The 22682-nt window shown below is 33.8% G+C and overlaps 1 protein-coding gene across 3 annotated transcripts in view; it reads right to left on the bottom strand.

Moving 5' to 3' along the window:
• Positions 1 to 22682, bottom strand: part of Ss18 (SS18 subunit of BAF chromatin remodeling complex) — an 84747-nt gene that overhangs the window by 39183 nt on the left and 22882 nt on the right. The window lies entirely within an intron of this gene.

Below are 22682 nucleotides of genomic sequence, written 5' to 3'. Positions count from 1 at the left end.
GACTATATTATTAAATTGGACAAACAAAACAACAAATGCATTTCAATTTCTTCTAATGTATTTTAATCATGGACTGATAAATATCATATTTAATACCCCCCAAAACTTCACAAGATGCTTAGCATTTGAGCACCTTAGGACAAAAACAGACCACAATTAAAGTGTATTTTAATTTATAAAATCTCAATGGCAAAAATGTTAACATTCTACACAAACAGAATTCTCATTCATTTATTTACTAAGGATTTCTAATGTAGCTATTGTTATTTAAATAACATTAAAAATTAATTCTCCTTTCATTACATATTTGAAAATATTTACTAATCATTATTTTTACTTGAAAAGGGAGAATAATAAAAAATATAAAAGGACCAGAGGTCCAAAAATATGACATATTTTATACTGTTTGAGGTGCAGAAAGAAAAGTGGTGGCAATGGAATAATGTTTTAAAACACAAAGATAATAGTTCAGTTCAATATTTTTGTGTCGACTACTGCTATAGATTGGAAACATTACTGATGGCCTCCAAGGGTACAGAGACAGCTGCCTCAAAAGGATGCCTTTGGCAAATTTCCTAATGAAATTTTCAAGAAAACCACTGACTAACCTTGAGAGTTCACAAAAGGGCAAAAGGAAAAACATAGATACAAGACAGTCTGCAACACAGGGCTCCCATCTTGGGAACATTTTGGTGGAGAAAGCAAATGGTTAGTTTCTTCCCAAATATCTATTTTTAACCCTACAGGTTAGAAGGACTTATTCTTTACAGATCTACTTTCTGTCTTTTTTCTCTGCTTCCCCATGATCTGAACATAATGTCCAATCCAGTAACTTTCTTCCACATTTTTTATTTTTGCTTTATTTTTAAAATTTTTTCCACAATATTTGTTGATCAGTTATTTATTATACCTTTCCAGATTTTGTCAGCACAGTTGCCTCTGAAACACTTAACAGATATATATGTTATTCTTTAGCCAACACATGCACTCAAACCTCCAATCATTTAATGAATAGCTCATAGTGTAGAAATAACAAGTGCTGGGCTAGATCTGTAGCTCAGTGGCAGAACGCTTGCCTAGCATGTGTGAAGCACAGGCTTCAATACTTAGCACCACATAAAAATAAACAAATAAAACAAACGCATGCTGTCCATCTACAATTAAAAAAATAACTATTTTTTAAAAAAGAAATAGCAGGTACTACTTTGATAGCACCTACAAAAGTTAGAATTTTAATTTCGTCACTACTAAATCCAGATAATTGGCGTTTAATAAGTATTTTCTTTTCAGCTCTCATCTTAATTTTTTATCCAACTTGTATCTTAAAACACTTAATAACCTTGTTTAGTTTTCAGACACATACAAAAACCAAACATCAAGTCTATTACATATCTTACTTTTAATTATCCTTTACTTATCATGCTTTCAAACCTGGTTATTTATTTGTATTTCAACTCATAAAACATCACTAGTTGTTATTTACCATCCTAAGAGTAATAACTAACCCTTCTGCTAATAAAAGTGATAAAATCCTGACAAAGTGCAAAAAAAAAAAAAACTGTCTAAAAGCACTAAAGCACTATGTAACCAAAGAGGAACAGAAGCTACAATTCTTGAAAAAGGGGAAGAATGTTAAAAGACCAGCTCCCCAATTTCTTTGGCTTTTTCTGTGAGTGTGCAGTGTATGGAGTAAAAAGTGCCAAAACACAAAGGAGAAATTCTTCTGGATTAAGGGGGAATGACTCAGTTTTTAAAAAATCGGCAGAAAATTAAAGAATAAAGTCCCCCAAAAAGGAAAAGTACAGAAAGCGAAAAATTCAAGACAACTACTAGAAAACAGCAGTTAGGAGGCCAAAGAGCCAAGCAGAGATTCCAGCTACTGCCTAATGCTTGGTAGATAAAAGATTGGAGTATAGCCCATTCAATTAGAGGGGACTTCATAAACAACTCCAGCTCTCCAGATTTCAGAAGAGCCTCACCTCAGACTAAGGTCAAAACTGAAATAGATTAGCCCTATAAATCTTTTAATGAACCCTCAATACTCAAGGTGATCTCCTAGTACTTCTCATACCAAAGGAAAACTTAATTCTCTTTAGAAGAAAAGAACACAATCTTTAACTTTCTAGAATTGTTATGTTTGCCCTTTTTCTTAAATACTGGGATGGATCCCAGGGGTTCTCTACCACTGAGCTCATCCTCAACCTTTTTTTAAAAAAATTTTTTGAGACACAGTCTGACTAAATTGCCCAGGCCAGCCTCAAACTTGCAATTCTCCTCCATAGCCTCCCAAGTAACTGGGATTTCAGGTATGCAATCCTATCTAACCACAATGTCTGACATTTTATCATAAATCACAGGCATTTTAAAAAACCATCATAAATGGCCAACACCCAATAGGATGGCTATAATAATAATAACTACCCAAATGGTAGGTGTTGGCTAAAATGTAGAGAAACAGGAATTCTCATATATGCTAGGAAAAGTGTAAAACAGTATAGTCACTTTGGGAAACAGTTTGGCAGTTCCTCAAGAAGTTAAACGTATGTCTACCATATCATCTAGCAATTCCATTCCTGGTATTTATTCAAGAGAAATAAAACACATTCAGACAAAAGTTGTATACAAACATTCACAATGGCATAATTCACAATAGTCAAAAGATGGGAAAAAAACGCAGATGTCCACCAACTGAGGAATGGCTAAACAAAATATGGTTCATGAATACAATAGAGTACTATTCATTCACAGAAAAGGAATGAAGTACTGACACACATTATAACATGGATAAACTTGAAAATATTCCAAGTGGAAGGAGCTGGACACAAAAGGGGCCACATGTTGTGTGACTCCATTTATATTAAATGTCCAGAAGAAGTAAGAGAAAGAGAGAAAAGATTAGCTGTTGCCACAGGATGGGGAAAAAGGGGAAGTGGGACTGACTGACATCATATATGAGTTGTATTTTCAGGGGTGATGGAAGTGCTCTGAACTTAAGACTGCACTGTGAATATACTAAAAACAAACACTGAATTATACACCTTAAAATGGCTAAAATGATGAAAGTTATGTTTTATAAATTTAATCTTAAGATAAAACTGGGGAATGGATAGTGCACACCTGTAATTCCAGCTATTTGACAGCCTGAGGCAGAAGAATGGCAAGTTTGAAGCCAGCCTCAACAACGTGACAAGACCCTATCTCAAAATAAAAAAATAGGGCTGTGGCTGTGGCTCAACAGTAGCACACTTGCCTGGCATGTGTGAGGCACTGGGTTCGATTCTCAGCACCATATATGAATAAATAAAATAAAGGTCTATCAACAATTAAAGAAATATTTTTTAAATAAATACATAAATAAATGAAAAAGACTGGGGAATGTAACTCAGTAGTAAAGCACCCCAAGTTCAACCTCCAGTACAAAAAACAAATTAATAAATTTTATTACATTTTAAAAGAATGAGTAACTAAAGGAAGTAACAAATAATTTTAAAAGACCAAATTCATTCAAATTTTGGAGTTACAGAGAATTTGAAATACCTGTGCTTGATATTTTCAAAGGTGAGGGGACAGGAAAGATGTAGAACTTTAGTAAACTCCTAGAATTTTTTAAAGGCCATCAAATATAAATCTAGAACTGGAAAATACAATCACTAAAGTGAAAATCAGCCTGTCTGTCAAAAGATGAATGGATAAAAAAAAGTGGTACATATACACAATAATGGAGTTTTATTTATCGATGAACAGAGACTTGGGTCTTTTGCAGGAGAATAGAATTTAAGAACTTATGCTAAGCAAAATAAGCTAAACTCAGAAAGTCAAGGATCCTATATTTTCTCTTATATGTGGAAGCTAAACAGACAAAAGGAAAAGAAAAGTAGTAGGGGGTGGGTCTAATGAAAATTGAAAGATCTATAGAGTAGAGAAAGGTAAGGTAGGAGAGGAGCAAATAGGGAAATTCTGGGGAATGATCAGGATAAATTACATTGTTACATTGTGCGCTGGTAAAAAATATTTAACAACAAATCCCACCATTATGTACAACTAATGCACCAATTTTTAAAAAACGGGGGAAAAAAGAAATCAATGGTTGGAAACAGCAAAACAGAGGATCAGAGAAGAAACTTACAGAAAAATGATACAAAGATATAAAAGAGAGAATATAAAAAAAGAACATAAAGACACAGAAAACATGATAAAAAGGTCTAGCACACACCTAACTGGAGTTATAACAAAGAGGATACAGAATAAAACACAACACTATTTGCAAAATACTGTAAAAATTTTCCAAAGCTAAAACAGAAAGAAAGGGGGGGGGGGAGAAAAGAAGCCTCTAGCTTATGAACTATGAAGCTCTACAAATCTCAGGAGGATATAAAGAAAACCCTACCCTAAACACATCACAGTCAAAGTACTGAAAACCAAAGTCGAAAGAAAAAATTTAAAAACAGTCAAGGAAAATGGAGCAGCAATAAGATTAGCACTGAATTTTTTTCTATCAGAAATAATGGAAACAGATGATTATAAAATGACAACTCTAAAGAGCTAAGACAAAGAAAAAAGAAAACAAACCAACCAGTTTAGAATTCTATATTGAAGAAAATATCCCTTCTGACATGGAAATGAAAAAAATATTTTTTAATGAACAAAAGCTAAAAGAATTTGTTATATGAAATGACTTTACATAGAAGCACAGACTAGATGAGTTATGAGAAAAGGTAAATATATAGATGAATATAAACTAATATTGACATTTAAAATAACAGTTAATGATGACTTGTATGATTTAAACATATATAAAAATACGAATACAGGGTAAAATTAACACAAAAGACAATAGGTTAAATGAAGTTAAATTGCTAAGGATCTTTCCTTTTTTTCTGCAAGTCTTAAAAGTATAGATCTACACAAGAATCTAAAAAATTAGTGATGAATATAATCTCAAAGGAAATCACTTAAAACATTAAAAGTAGATAGCTAAAACTTTAATAGAAAAAAATAATGCTTGATTAATTCAAAGACAAAAAAGGGACAAATAGAAAGCAAATGTCTGGTTGATAAGATTCAATTCCTACTATATCACCTTCTATATTAAATATTCATAAACTCATTCTAATATTTAATTGCCATGTAAGCAAAGATTATATTACATTATATTGGATTTAAAAACACACAAAGTACTGTTTACAAGATACTTTAAATTCAAGAGTACAGATTATTTAAAAGAAAAAGACATAACCATGTAAATATTAATCAAAAGCATGATGACAATGTTATGTTACTATTGTACAACTGACTGATCACTGGGAATAGAGGGCTATGCCTTATTATGATAAAAGGATAAATTCAATGAGAATGTTTAACAATCACAAATTTGTATACATCTCCTAATATAGGTTCAACGAATTAGAATAATTCATAATAATGGCTGGAGATTTTAACACACTTTGCCTAGTAAGTCACAAGACCAAAAAAAGCAGGTCAACAAACACAGAAGACTAAAATATAGGGACTGTTTTCTGAGCACAGTAGAATTAAACTAGTAGCCAACAATAGAAAATTATTACTCAGAGAAGGAATCACAATGGAAATAAGAAATGATTAAACTGAATCAACTTGTGAGACTGAGTTTAAGGTATGTTTACAGGATAAGTTATATATTTAAAATGTGTATTTAAGAAGTTGAAAAAAGCTATCTACAGTAGCTAAGGTCAATGAAATAAAAAGCAAATAAGAGAAAATTAAGATGTTAAGAGGACACAAAGAACAATTTAGACAATGCATTTGATAATTTACTTGAAATGGAAAAATTCTTTTGAAAAATATAGCTTTGGGAAATTGACCAAAAAAAATCTAAATAATCCTGTTTAAAAAACTGAATCCATAATTTAAAATCTTCCCTGAAGAAATCTCCTGATATAGATGGCTTCACTTCTAAACTATTAAGATAATAAAAATTTTCTAATATTAATCATTTGCAATCTTCCAGAGAAAAAAATTAAGGGGACCGCCAACTCTTTATTGAGGTCACCAAAATCTGACAAGGATATTACTACAAGAAGAAATACACAGGTCACATTCTCATGCTATAAATAACAAAAATGCTAAACAAAATTTTAGAAAATCAAATCCAGATTACATTGAAACCAATGGGCTCCACTCCAGGATTCAAGTGATTTAATTTTTGAGAATTAATTAATGTAATGTACCAAATTACCAAAGTAAAATCTAGATAACCATCAATATATAAAGAAAAATAATTTGATAAAATTCAATACCCACTCGTAACAAAAATTTTCCAAAGTTAAGAAAAGAAAGAGCATTCTTGAGGCTAGGGGGAAGCCTAGTGGTAAAGCACTTATCTAGTATGCACAAGGCATGGGATTCAAACCTCAATGTGACAAAAACCAAAACAATAGCGTTCTTCATTGAAAAAAACTAACTTACAAACCTATTACAGACAATATCCTAAAATGAAATATTGAACTCTTTCCCTTTGAATTGAGGAATAGGATAAGAATATTCATTAACAAGAACTGTATTCAACAAAATAAATAACCAATAAGCAAATCAATGTTATAAAGTATAGAAATGAAGTAGAAGAATAAAAAATAAAGATTAGAAAAGAAAACAACTTTATCTTCATTGATGCATGAGTAAGTGCATATTTAAAATAAGTGACTATAGCAGGATAACCGGATACAAGCTGAACATATTAAAAAGTCAACTATATTCCTATATATTTCTAACAATTACAAAATGAAATTTAAAAACTGACATTATATATAACATGATCCAAAAATTTGAATCTCTAGGCCTCAGAAACCTTGGAATGGAATCACCATTTGACTCAGTCATCCTACTCCTTAGCATATACCCTAAGGACTTAAAATCAGTATACTAGAGTGCCACAGCCACATCAATGTTTATAGCAGCTCAAACCACAATAGCTAAGCTATGGAACCAACCTAGGTGTCCTTCAATAGATGAATGGATAAATAAAATGTGATATAAAAACATACACAATGGAATATTACTCAGCCACAAGGAAGAATGAAATTACGGCATTTGTAGGTAAATGGATGGAACTGGAGACTATAATGCTAGGTGAAATAAACCAATTCCAAAAAACCAAAGGCCAAATGTTCTGTCTTATATGTGGATGCTAACACACAATGGGGAGGCGGCAGAAGTTCAGTGAATTAGACAAAGGGAAATGAAAGGCAGGGAGTGGGGATGGGAATATGAAGACAGTAGAATGGATCAGACATAACTTTCCTACATTCATGTAGGAATGAATACACAACCAGTGTTAATTCCACATCATATACAACCACAAGAATGGAATCCTAATTAGACTAAGTTATACTCCATGTATGTGTGATATGTCAAAATACATTCTACTGTCATGTATATCTAAAAGAAACAATTAAAAAAATTTAAAGAGTATATAAGGGTCCCTTGACAGTTGCATACATTTAAAAATAAAATAAAAACTTTTTAAATTAAAAAACATTTTTTAACGTAACAAGAGATACGTGATACCTTTACACTGAAACACTGTAAGATTCAATATTATAATCAGCTTCCTTGATGCTGACCTACAGATTCTATGTAATCCTTGTCAAAAGCGCAGCAAGCTTTCCCTAGAAATTCACAAGCTGACTTTAAAATGTATATGGAAATTCAAAGGACATAGAATAGACAGGACAGTCTTAAAGAAAGAACAATACTACCAGATATGCAGACATATTATAAACTACCATAACTGAAGCATGGGGTTGATGCAAGGATAAATAGACCAAAAGAACAGCTGAGAACAACTCACATATACAATAACAACAAAACATCTTACATTCAATGGTGAAAAAATGATCTTTACAATAAATGATGTTAGATCAACTGCATATAATAGGAATAAAAAAGAACCTGAAGTGGGCTGGGGTTGTGGCTCAGTGATAGAGCACTTGCCTGGCATGTGTGAGGCACTAGGTTCGTTTCTCAATACCACATACAAATAAATAAAATGGTCCATCAACAACTAAGAGAGAAGAATCTTAATTCTTGGCCCAGATTATACACAAATTTAATCTGCAATGGAACATAGATACACTTTAAGAATAAAATAGGCATTATCATTATGACCTTGATAGAGGAAAATATTCCCTAAACAGGATACAGAAATTACCCATAAAAACTAATAAATTAACGTTCATTTTAACTAGAAACTCTAGTTAATTAAACACCATTAGAATAAAAACACAATTTTCAAAGTAAAAAAAAATATATATGCAATATATGCAGCGTACTAAGACTTATTCTAGAATATATACAGAACTCCTACAAATCAATGTTATTAAAAGCCCATATAAAAACCAGAAAGAAATGAACATTAAAAAACTTTTTTGGGATGACAGCATTGTTCCATAACTTGATTGTAATGATAGTTACATGGATTTGTAGAGACTCATGTATCTACACACTTTAAGTGAATGGATTTACTTTTGTGAATTATTAATATTACTTCCAGCCCTATCCACCAGAAAATCTCCTAGTCAGAACATCAGAATAATCAGGCCCCCACTGTCTTCTCCCAAAGTCCCAGGTAACCTTTCTTCACAGAACTTACTATAGCTGTAATTTCAAATATGTCTGTGTGATTGTCTTCCCTGCTGTGTGTTAGAGTTCAAAAATAAAAAAAAAAATTTTTTTTTTGGATATATAAACAACAGTTCAAAATCAAATAAGGGGCCAGTATCTTTCAGCAATTTACATTGCTTTTAACTGTTCAAAATTGCCCATTCCATCTTCACATCTCCCTCTGGAAGTCTACCAGACATTAATTCTTGTTATATCATACCTTCAAATTGTCTTATCCCTAAACTCAGTGACAGCGATTTCGCCCTTCCAGTTGCTCAGGTGAAAACCAGGGAGTCATCTGTAATTCCTCTTTCTCATTCCCTGGCCCCTCATTAAATTATCAGCATGTTCTTTGACCTCAATTTCAAGATATACCACAAATTTAACCACTTCTACCATCACCTCCTCTACCACCACCCCATGCAGCCACCATCACATCTCTTATGTTGATTATTACTGTAGTCTCCTAATTTAACTATCTGCTTCAATCTATGCTCTTCTATATTGAATTCTTCAACAGTAGTCACAATGGGCTTGCTAAAATGTATCAATTCATTCTTCTGCTCAAAAATCCTCCAACAGCTTCCAATTTCAGAAACTCTTTATCATCTGTCCTACACCTACAAAACTCTATCACCTGTCCACACCTCCTTATTTATTCCATTCCAGCCACAACAACCTTCACGCTGTTCCTTTAACAAGTCAAAGATAGTTTTACTTCAGGACCACTCTTCCTATTTGTTTTCTCTTCCAAAACACTCTTCCTCAAGTCTTTATTCAGATGTCAACTGTCTCAATGAGATTTAACTCCATTTCATACTGCAAATCCCAACCCCCACCTCCAGTATTCCAAAACACCACTCTTGTTCTATTTTTCCCTTTCCATAGCTCTTATCTTCCAACATGCTAATGATCTACTTATTTATTATGATGATTGCCTTGCTTGATAGAATATAAAACCCAAGACTGATCTGTTCACTTATGTTTCAAAAGTACCTAATGACTATTAACTGACACATAGAACATTTTAATATTTTGTAAACAAATTAATGAGTTCTCAAATTTAAAAGATTTACCATAATACTATAAATAATCTCAACCATAAATTATCTTCAATGTTTCTTCAGAATATGAATATATCACCACAACATAATTTTTAGTTTAATAATCCTTCAGTTGTATAACTATCTTTAATATAATTGTCATTAATATAGTTCTCCACAAGGAGGCACTAAAATAACACACAAATAGACGATTGAAAAATAAATTATTCAAAAAGGAAATATAATAAAAATTTTTCTATATTTAATAACTTCTCTACACATAAATGATAAATGATTGAGCCAATCAAGAAAGGCTCCAAAACCCCATCTTGGTCCCAAGTAAGTCTCCTAAAAATGAACTCTACACATATAGGAAACAATTAAGGAAGGTCCCCTCTTATCCTCACTTATTCTCATAAGAAATTTCAGGATGCCATCATGGCTAACCTTGAATCTAAGCAAGATTTTTAGACTTAATGAATTCAGTTCCTTATTTTAATAGTCTTGACATGTCATCTTGTCCCACCCAAAAAAGGACCTAATGGAGAACTCAGTCATACCATAAAACCTTACCAGATGAACTTCTACATTAATAATATTTTCCACTTATTTTTAAAAGATGATGATTATATAAATTTCCCGAGGGCTCAGGCCACAGAAACTGATTCATCTACTAACTATACTTTCCCCAATTTTAACACCAGGTTTCCATTAAATTCAATCTTTCTCTTTTTTTATGAAACAGAAAACATCTAACACATCAACTCCAGCATTACATTTTATCTCAGCTCTGAAAACCAGGATATTCATTAACAGTCACTCCAAATTCACTTAATATTAAATAACAAAAAGTAAATGCCCTACTCTTCCCAGAATTGAGGAATTCGCCAGAATATAATTGAAAACAAAAATAAAGGACTGAGAGTGGTACGGGGTGGCACACGCTTGTAATCCCAGTGGCTGGGGAGGCTGAGGCAGGAGGATCATGAGTTCAAAGCCAGCTTCAGCAAAAGCAAGGCACTAAGCAACTCAGTGAGACCCTGTCTCTAAATAAAATACAAAATAGGGCTGCATATATGAGTGGTCAAGTGCCCCTAAGTTCAATCTCCAGTCCCCCACCCAAAAAAAAAAAAAAAGGACTGAGGATGTACCTTAGTGAACAGCATGTGCTTAGAATGATGAGATCTTGGGTTATAGTCCCAGCACCACAAAAAATAAATAAAGATAAAAATACTCCACTCCTAAAGTATGGCAAGATGAGAGTCTAGGTTTTGTTTTTTGGTACTGGAGACTGAACCTGGGGCACTTAACCACTGAGCTACATTCCAGTCCATTTTTTGAGGGGTTGGTAGGTAATCAGAGATTGAACCCAGAGGCACTCGACCCACTGAGCAACATCCTCAGCACTTTTTGTATTTATTTAGAGACAGAGTCCCGCTGAGTTGCTCAGGGTCTTGCTAAATTGCTGAGGCTGGCTTTGCACTGATGATCATCCTGGCTCAGCTTCCCAGCCATGCTGGCTCCTTTTAATTTCTGAGACAGGGTTTCACTAAATTGTTTACGGCTTAAGTTGCTGAGGCTGGCCTTAACCTGTGATCCTCCTGCCTCAGCCTCCAGAGTCCCTAGAGCTACAGGTTTGAACAACAGGTGGCGCCTGTGGTTGTTAATAATACCACACATCTTAAAGTTGTTAATAATAACACACATTAAGAAACAGACAGCCTATAATTCCAGCAACTCTGGAAGATAAGGCAGGAGGATGGCAAGTTCAAAGCCAGACTCAGAAATTTAGCAAGGCCCTAACCAATTTAGCAAAACTCAGTCTCAAAAAAATACGTAAAAAAGTGCTTGGGATGTGGTTCCATGGCTAAGTGCCCCAAGGTTCAATCTCTGGTACCAAAAACAAATAAACAAACAAAACCAGAACAGATATACGTGCTTAAACTTTCATTGTTTATATGATTTTTATATCTGCCTATTTGTTTCAATTACAAAATATATGATCATTATAAAAAGTAGAAATAATAAATATGGGAACCATTCGACACTTGGTTTGCACATTTCCAGAAACTTTTTAAAAATTCAGATATAAACAGTTACTTTTTGAAAATAGGGAAACATGATTCTGTGATTTTATTCTAATGTAGACATTACTTTTCACCAGTATATAGTGATCTCATTCAAAAGTGTAGAATTTAACTGAATAGTTAAAATTCACTTTTTAACTCATCCTCAATGCTGACACTTATTCCAGTTTGTTGGTTTTGCTAATATAAACAACGTTTCAATAAATAATTTTTTACAACTATGGTTTTATTTTTTTGGAGGGGGGGCGGGGAGCAGGGTGCTGGGATTTGAACCCAGGGGCATTTAACCACTGAACCACAATCCCCGGTCCTTTTTATTTTGAGATGGGGTCTGGCTAAATTACTCAGGGTCTCACTAAATTCTAAGACTAGACTCAAACCTCCTGCCTAAGTCTCCCCAGCCACTGGGATCATAGGTGTAGACTACCACACCTAGCTGTACAAATACTGTTGTTATTTGTGCCAATAATAGTGAATTACTTAATTTCTAGTATCTAGTTGTTGTTGCTATTGTTTCTTTGTCAGCTATATATCCCGTAAAGATGAACTAGATCTATTGTTTTCAATTAATGTCAAGGGATAATCTTTAGGTTTCCAATACATGTAGAAGCTACTCTGATTTTAATACAGTTCTGGAAAAAAAAAAAAAGGAAAAAGAAATTTCAAACACACATGCACACATAAACATTTCTATTATACACAGTAAGATCTATCAACATCTTTACATACCAAGGTTCAATCAGACAATCTTCTGAATTTTATATATACTATTCAGCAAATAATTAACATGGTAAAATTCTCCCTATAATTTTCCACAAAATATAGTGTTACACTTTTGGAATGTAAAGGATAAGGGACCTTTCCCTTATCCTCAATAGCCCCTCATCAAAGAATTAATAACCTCTTCCACTATTTCAAATATACTTTAAATACACAGTATTTCTAAAATCGCACCCTATTACACTGTAGAATAACTATTTGTTGTCCTTTGCTTATAGAATTTTTAGCAAAAGTTTGTTTTGCATTTGTAAAGGAGTCAAATCAGATTTTTCTGTAGTTTTCTCATTTGCTTTTGTTCTCAACAAAGTCTCACCTCAAGATCAGACAAATATTGATGCCTTAATTTGTACTGAATCTTACAAATACTTCAAAGACATTTCACCTGTAAACCTGCTTCCTGTTTTTAGTATTAAATGTTGCAATTAGATGCCCTTTATTATGCAGCTCGATGCCAAGTAGAAGAAGGGGAAAAAAAGACTTGGAGACCAAGTTGTGGGCAGGTAAAAGAAAGGGGAGAGGATTGAGACAATAATCCTATTTTTGACATACTCACTTGCAATAGGAAATATGAAAATACAGGCTGTGAACTTTTTATAGCAGAGAACAACACAGGGCAGGCTGAGGAGAAAAGAGTCTTGTCTATAGAACACCCAAATGCATATATCTAATGGAAGCTGGATTCATGTCTCACACTTGGGCAATAAAATCCATATATGAGGATCATCTATGTATCAATGGAAACTAAAGTCAAGAATAAAAGAAACATGGGCTGGGGTTGTGGCTCAGTAGCACTTGCCCAGCATGTGTTAGACACCAAATTCGATCTTCAGCATCACATATAAATAAATAAAAATAAATAAAAGTACATCAACAACTAAAAAATTAAAAAAATAATAATAAATAAAGGAACAGCATGGATGAAATCTCCCAGAAACAAAAATATACAGTGAGAAAATGTTCAAGAATGTAACATTAACACTGATGAACATGTCAAAAAATGTTAAGTTAAACAGCTGGGGAGGAAAACAGAATACTATCACAAAAACGAAAGAATAAAAGCTTCATAGGAGAAATTTGTCAACATTATATTTACCAAAAACAAATATGAATTATATTTTTCTGAAGTTTTGTGTAGTCTCGGAACATCACTACCATACACAATGACTTAAAATGATGTCAATACTTAAGAAAAGCCACAACTTGAAATGAGTATATAAACCCTTTCAATTAAAAAAAAAAAAAAAAAATATATATATATATATATACATATATATATATATAGTTTAAAAAAAAAAAAAACAAGGTACAGATTAGTGTGCGTACACAAGATTCTACTTGTGTAAAATGAAGGGAAAACCTGGGCACAATGGCCCATACCTGAAACTCCATCAACTTGGGAATCTAAGGCAGGAGGGTTGCAAGTTCAAGGCCAGGCTTGGAAACTCCTCATGACTATCTCAAACTAAAGACGACTAGGGATATAGCTCAGTGACAGAGCACACCTGGGTCCAATCCCTACTACTCAGGAAGGGAGGGGAGACCGGAATGTGAGGGGGAGAGGAAGGGGGGAAGGGAAGGGAAAAGGAAAACAAGGAGTTAAAGTATTTATATTACCTTTTATTTGCATCCAAAGCAGGTAGAAGATGAAAGTAGGTTTTATATGTTTTGTTTTGAGACAGGGTCTAAATTGCTTAGGGCCTCACTAAATAGCTGAGGCTAGTTTTGAACTCGAAATCCTCCCACTTCAGCCTCCTGAGCCACTGGGATTATAGGCATGCACCACCACACCCAGCAAGGGCTTATAATTCTGAAACAGGTGAGATTCTGGATTAAGAGATTTGCTGCATCAGAAGGAATTTCTATACTAAGCTCAATTTTACCACATTGGCTTTACAAGAATTATTACCTTCCTGAGAAAGTGCAAGAGAAATGAGTAATTAAATCTTAAAATACACAATCTGATTAAAAAAATGCTTGTGTTTTATATAAAAGTGAAAGAGAACGTGGGACATATTGGAAATGCTATACTGCTTAAGATTTTAAGACACTTCCACATTTTATGGAGACAATATTTTAAATCAAGACAAGTAGACAAAATCCATTTTTACCCCAAAACATAAGTTACAGAGAATCTCAACTCATGAGCAGGAAAAAGAGTGCAGAGGGAGTATGTCAGAATCACTTCAGAATATATGGCAAAATACACCTTCTCGAACTACCCACAAGATTCTGATAAAGAGTATCTAAAGAGAAATGTTCCCTTCTCCACTCAACACCCTGACTTAAGAGTTCTTGTCATAATTAGTTATTTGAACTGATGAGAACATGACATATTTTTAACACATGTTAGAATAGGAAATAATGGCTAAAACAATTACAGGTCACCAAAGCAATAATGTGCTAAATTCTTAATCTGACACTTAAACATATGATCCCCAACTATAAGCAGAAGCATTCTTTTTTTTTTTTCCTTTAATGTAACATAGGAGTACAGGCATAATGCCAGACTTTGAGGAAATAAAAGTAAGTATTAATTTCCATCACAGTATAACAGGACAGCCAAGTACAGTACAACACTACAGCCTATTATATTTCATTTCAAATTCTGTGAAGATCTAGCCAAGTCCTACACTGATGCACAAATTTAAGAGTAGATGGATCACATTTTTATTTCCATTTCATATTAGTAGCAATACAACATAAAGCACAAACTTTGCTTTCAGTAAGACCTATGTTAAAATCTCAGTACTACCATTTATCAACTATTAAGTTCTAGTCAAGTTAATTAACTAAGACTCAGTTTCCTTAACCACAGAATGGGTTATTTATCAGGATGAAATAAAATATTCAAAGGCCTTAATACATACTAGTCATTCTTCAAGTGTTAGTTCTTGCTCCAAAGAAATGATCACATTTGAGAAGCCAAAAACTAATATTCTATAGACAAGAAATGGAATTCAATTCTTTTTTAGAGAATTTTTCAATATTTATTTTTTAGTTTTCGTCAGACACAACATCTTTGTTTGTATGTGGTGCTGAGGATCGAACCCGGGAGGCACGCATGCCAGTCGAGCGCGCTACTGCTTGAGTCACATCCCCAGCCCCTGGAATTCAATTCTAATACTTAAAAGAAAGTAAAGACAAAGGCAGACAAGGTTTTTGTTTCAAACAATGAAACAAAAGAAAAAAAAAGATGGAAAAATATTTTTAAAATTTCTCACAGATGTGAAAGCACAGGCCAATTAGTGAAAAATGATCAATCCAAGATCCTAGAAAAGGAAAAAAAAACTCAGTGAGATTGACCCAATAAGATGTATAAAAAAACTTTGCTTCGTCTGTATACCCAATTCAGTTCATCTAAAGATACCTAGAACACTCAATCTATGAAATCCCATTAAAGGGATACTAGATGGCTTATGTCCCTAGACACGTGGCAAAAGAGAATGACAATGCTGCTTAGAGGAAGATAGTATCACCCTACTCAGCAAATTATTTCTACAATGAAAATCTGAAATAATTCCTGATTCACAATCAAGAAAATCAAATATATATGACAAGGCAATATAACATGAATGACAACTAACAGAGATAGGAGACAAAGAACACAAACCCACAAGAATCTCAAATATTAGAATTTTTGGACAGACTTTAAAAATAACAATGCCATCCTAAAAAATGAAAAACAGATTAATAGAAGGATGAACAAATATGTGTTTGTGTGTGTACATGTATGACAAAGCAAACATAATAAAATGTTAACTGCAGAATCTAGTTGTTGGATATGTGACTCATCTCTAAAATATTTTGGTATGTTTTAAAATCTACCCAATACTGGAAAAATAATTGTTGAGAGTGTTCAAAATTTCAGCAAAGAGCAGAGCAGATTTTAAAACTAAAAATTCAAGAACTAAAAAAAAAATATATGAGTCAGGCATGGTGGTTCACACCTGTAATCCCAGCAGCTCGGAAGGCTGAGGCAAGAGGATCAAGAGTTCAAAGCCAGCCTCAACAATGGTGAGGTGCTTAGCAACTCAGTGAGACCCTGACTATAAATAAAATACAAAATAGGGCTGGGGATATAGGTCAGTGGTCAAGTGCCCCTGAGTTCAATTCCTGGTACCCCTTCCCCAAAAAAAACTATGAGCAGATATTAAGAATTCAACAGATAAATGTAAGTATCAGATTATGCCCAGTGATAGTAGACTGGAAAACTACTCAGAAAATATATACATACATACATACATATATATACATACCCAGAAAATGAAAGATTGGAAAAATCTGGAGGTATTAAGAGACACAAAAATTCAGTTATGATGTCTAACATTAGTTGGATTTTTACAGAAAAGATCTGCTTGAAGAGGTAATGACTGAAAATTTCACAAAACTGTTGAAAGACATCAACCTACAGATTTCCAAATTTCCAACCAGCACCAAACATGATAAATAAAAAGAAATCCACACCAAGACATATCAAAAAAACTGAAACAAAACAAAATATCTTAAATCCAGTCCAAAAAAAAAAAAAAAAGACTATCTTCAAAGTAGCAACAATTAGGTTGACATCTATACTTTCAATAGATACAAAGTCAGGATGAATTCAACATGCTGATAGAAAACAAGTGCCAAACCAGAATCTCTCCTTGGCAAAAAAATGTGTTTTAAAGAATGATGTTGGGCTGGGTTGTGGCTCAGTGGCAGAGCACTTCCCTAGCATGTGTGAGGCACTGGGTTCGATTCTCAGGACCACATTATCAATAAATAAAATTAAGGTCCACTGACAACTAAAAGCATATTTTAAAAAGAAGAAGAAGAATGATGTTGACCAAGTACTAAGAGGAAAAAAAGAAAAAAAAAAAAAAAAACAAGAATGATAAATGATGTTCAGCTGAGGTTGTGGCTCAGTGGTAGAATACTTGACTAGCACGTGTGAGACACTGGGTTAGATCCTCAGCACCACATATAAATAAATAAAATAAAGATATTGTGTCCACCTACAACTAAAAATAAAAAAATTATGTTGAAATAAAGGAATTTTCAAAAATATACCTTCCCCAACCACCATGCCACTGGGCAAAAACAAAAACCCTGAAAGTATTTGTCATCAGCAAACCTGTACTCCCACAATATTATAGAATGTTCTTCTGGAAGGAAAAAGAGAAACTGATCTAAGAATTGAAACTGATCTAAGAGAAACTGAAGTAAGAACTGAAATGCATCAACTATTCAGATGAGTCTAAGGAATGTTGACTTCAAAAAACAAATAAATATGGGACTGGGGTTGTGGCTCAGAGGGAGAGCACTCACCTACCATGCATGAGGCACTGGGTTCAATCCTCAGCACCACATAAAAAAATTAAATAAATGTATTGTGTCCACCTACAACTAAAAAATACTAAAAAAAGAAAAGAAAAGAAGAAACAAATAAGAACAACATCATGCTAAGCAAAATAAGCCAATCCCCAAAAAACAGGAGCAGAAATGTTTTCTCTGATAAATGGGTGCTAATCAATAATGGGGTGGGGAGGCATGGGATGAGTGGAAGAACTTTGAATGGAGCAAAGTTGGGGGGCAGGGCAGGAAGGGGTAGAAAAGATGGTGAAATGAGATGGACATCATTACCCTAGGTACACGAATTGTATGAATGCACGAATGATGTGACTCTTTTCACAACCAGAGAAGTGAAAATTCTGCTCCATTTGTGTACAATGAATTGAAGAGCCTTCTACTATCATGTATAATTGATTAGAACTAATATTAAAAAAAAAAGAACATGGGAAAAAAAGAAACAAATAATAATCATTTGTAGGCTAACATACAGATTTAAAACACATGACAACAGGAGGTCACTGAAGTCTCTAGCAGTTCTTGCAAAGAAAAAATAAGATAATGAAAACCAATTATAAAGAAGACAAAGGAACAGGGAAAGGAATATACAACACCTGAGACAAAGGAAATGCACTGGTAGGTTTAAACTTAAATTCATTCATATTGAATATATATATATTCAATATGAATGAATTTAATGTTCCAGTTAAAAGATAAAAGATCTACACTGAATTTTTTTTTAAATCTACAAGCTATACACAATACACATTTCTAAAACAAGGGAGAAGAAAGATGACTATCTACCATGCAAACACTAAAGAAAAGTCATTTAGTGATACTAACATTAGACAAAGCAGACTTAAAGACAAAATGCATGATTAGAGGCAAAATGTTAGTTCACAAAAAGAATCGATTAACACACTTGACTCAACAGACACATTTAGAACTTGGCATTTCAATAATGAAATACACAATCTTTTGAAATACACAGAAAGCATTTTAAAAATTAGTCATATGCTACAACCTAAAATAACTCTCAAAGAATTACAAAGCACTAAAGCCATAAAAAATAATATCTAACTATAATGCAATGAACCCAAAAATTAAGAAAATAATAAAATTCCTCAAAGTCTGGAAATTAAAATTTCATCAACTCTTCCATAAAAAAGAAATAAATTTTAAATTTTTAAAATACTTGGAACTGAATAAATACAATATACAGCACATATCAGAACCATGACTAGAAGAAAATGCCCTTAAATACTGTATTAATATGGATACGGAAGGTTGAATATTGCAGAAGAAAGCAATCATCTCAAAACTCAGAACAGCAAAATAAACCAAAAAGTCAGGAAAAAAAAAAAAGGAAACAAAGTTCAAAGTTTAATTATAAACAAAAACATATAATAGAGCAATGGTTCTTAAAGTGTGGTCCTCCAGACACTTTTTAAAAAAGTAAACCCAGTGATAGATAGATATATATAGGTAGTTGTAGCTGGACAGCATGCCTTTATTTTTTATTTATTTTTATGTGGTGTTGAGGATCAAACCCAGTACCTCACACCTGCAAGGCAAGCACTCTGCCACTGAGTTATAGCCCCCGCCCCTCCAGACACTTTAAAGAAGTCCCCAAGGGCAAAACTATTTCCAAAAGAATACTAAAATACTGTTTGTCTTGTATGCTATATTAATATTTATAATGATGGTGCACAAGCAACAGAAGATGTAACTGCTGAAACATTATGAATTGAAGCAAGAGCAAATACTTTACTATTAATCACTGTATTTAGAAAAAGCCAGTTATACTTTAAAATGTACTTTCATTAAGCAGTAAAAAATTATTAATTTATTAAATTCTCCATGTCCTTTAAACATCCCGTGACAGGAAGCAGGATTAAGGACATGGGTCCCCTTGTCTTCCCAGTTTTGAAGGAAAGTGGGTGGATATGATTTACTGATAATGATATAATTGGTTTTCATTATCGTATCAGTCAGGAATCTGGCCTAGGACTCTGGCAACAGTTTGGAAAAGCCATGCAAGGAGAAAGCATACCATTTGAGCATTAGCCACTTGCAACTATACAACCTAAAACAAAAAGGGCAGAAAAAGAGGGACCCATGGGGTTGCCAAAAGTACATTCACTTCAGGGTCTCTTGCTTTCTTTCCACTGAGGAACAGTATTGGCTGCTTTTTACCACCATTTGGTGAAAAAGAAAAACAAACTTGTTGGACTGTATGGGCCCCAAAATCTGACTCTGGCTAAAAAAATCTGACCCTTTTCACTTATTTGCTTAAGCCATTGTTCAAAGAGATAGTTATCATCAGGCTAAGAGATCTGTAAAGCCAGACTGCCCTAGTTCCCTCAAGATTGAGGAATGAAGAAACCAGGGGGAATTGTAACAAGGACTTAAGACTCTTCACTTTTGCCTGCAAATGTCCAATGGGTGGCTAAAAGCAGGATTAAAGACCTAGCAACTCTTGTGTCATTTTGCATCTGTCTCCTTAGATCCAAGTCACCTTGGATTCCAGAAACAGGTCTGATCCCATAAACATACTGACTATCCCCAAGACAAGAGCAACTTTCTTATCACAGACAAGCCTGGCCAATCCTAAAATAATGATGGACAGACCTCACCTGCTTTGGAAGCTGTGCATCCCTCTGGTTACATGGAACCCCCACCACTGCCCTCATTCACCCTTCTATAAAACCTCAAAGTCACTGTCAGCCCCTAGAAGGCATAGTTAAGGACGTAAACACCCCTTGTCTTACTGGTGTAGCTATACTGGAAAGTTCTTTCATGTTTATTCAAATAAATAAATATGCTGTGACATGTGGCAAAATAATAAATATAGATTTTTTAAAAAAGCACTTTGTGAGACTCTGCGTCTGATAGAAGAAAAAGTTGGCTCCGATCTACATATTGTGGGGTCGGGCTCCAAATTCCTTAATAGGACACCCATAGCACAAGAGTTAAAAACAAGAATCAACAAATGGGACTTACTCAAACTAAAAAGTTTTTTCTCAGCAAGAGAAACAATAAGAGAGGTAAATAGGGAGCCTACATCCTGGGAACAAATCTTTACTCCTCACACTTCAGATAGAGCCCTAATATCCAGAGTATACAAAGAACTCAAAAAATTAAGCAATAAGAAAACAAATAACCCAATCAACAAATGGGCCAAGGACCTGAACAGACACTTTTCAGAGGAGGATATACAATCAATCAACAAGTACATGAAAAAATGCTCACCATCTCTAGCAGTCAGAGAAATGCAAATCAAAACCACCCTAAGATACCATCTCACTCCAGTAAGATTGGCAGCCATTATGAAGTCAAACAACAAGTGCTGGCGAGGATGTGGGGAAAAGGGTATACTTGTACATTGCTGGTGGGACTGCAAATTGGTGCGGCCAATTTGGAAAGCAGTATGGAGATTCCTGGGAAAGCTGGGAATGGAACCACCATTTGACCCAGCTATTGCCCTTCTCGGACTATTCCCTGAAGAACTTAAAAGAGCGTACTATAGGGATACTGCTACATTGATGTTCATAGCAGCACAATTCACAATAGCTAGACTGTGGAACCAACTTAGATGCCCTTCAATAGATGAATGGATTAAAAAATGTGGCATTTATACACAATGGAGTATTACTCAGCACTAAAAAATGACAAAATCATGGAATTTGCAGGGAAATGGATGGCATTAGAGCAGATTATGCTAAGTGAAGCTAGCCAATCCCTAAAAAACAAATGCCAAATGTCTTCTTTGATATAAGGAGAGCAACTGAAAACAGAGCAGGGAGGAAGAGCATGAGAAAAAGATTAACATTAAACAGGGACGAGAGGTGGGAGGGAAAGGGAGAGAGAAGGGAAATTGCATGGAAATGGAAGGAGACCCTCATTGTTATACAAAATTACATATAAGAGGATGTGAGGGAAAAGGGAAAAAAAATCAAGGGAGAGAAATGAATTACAGTAGATGGGATAGAGAGAGAAGATGGGAGGGGAGGGGAGGGGGGATAGTAGAGGATAGGAAAGATAGCAGAATACAACAGCCACTAGTATGTCTGTATACGGGGTAAAAATGGGAGTTCATAACCCACTTGAATCAAATGTATGAAATATGATGTCAAGAGCTTTGTAATGTTTTGAACAACCAATAAAAAAAAAGCACTTTGTGATTTGCTAATTGAATTAAGCATCATATTCACGGAACACCATTTTTACTTGAAATAATAACTGTTAACTATACTTATCCAGGTTTGGGTACTTGCACATATTTTCTTAAAAACAAATAGTAACGAACCGTGAAAACCAGAGAAAGCATTTATTGCCAAGATCAAATTTAAGATTTTGAATAAAAATTGAAAATGTTACAAACATATCTACTACTTCAAGCCTGACAAATTCCCAATGCTTTCCTGGTGAGACCAGAAGTAATTTTATCAAATGTCATCTTCAGTATCACATCACAAAATGTCAATATATGGAAAATCTGCCTAACTCAGCAAACTTTTATTTTCCAAATAACCAGTGCATGATATTGTAAAATTATATATGAATAAAAGATCTATTCAAAGTATAAAACCAACAGAATTTAATGTACCAGAGTAAAATCATATATCGATATAATTTAGGACTCTATACTGCAACTAAGCTTTGGAAGAAAAAAAAAAGAAACTTGGAGGTCTGTTGTAACATCAAAGAAAATTATACAGAACAATCGAAAAGGCTACTAAATAGCTTTCCCTTTTCTAACTATATACCTAAGACTGGATTTTCTTTACTTGAATTGAAAAAAAAA

The sequence above is a fragment of the Marmota monax genome, unplaced genomic scaffold (assembly GCF_021218885.2).
Source record: "Marmota monax isolate L192 unplaced genomic scaffold, Marmota_monax_Labrador192_F-V1.1 WCK01_AAM20220418_F8-fsc00126, whole genome shotgun sequence".
NCBI lineage: Eukaryota > Metazoa > Chordata > Mammalia > Rodentia > Sciuridae > Marmota > Marmota monax.
Note: the sequence above shows the minus strand (reverse complement) of the source record. Positions and strands in the feature narration are given on the sequence as shown.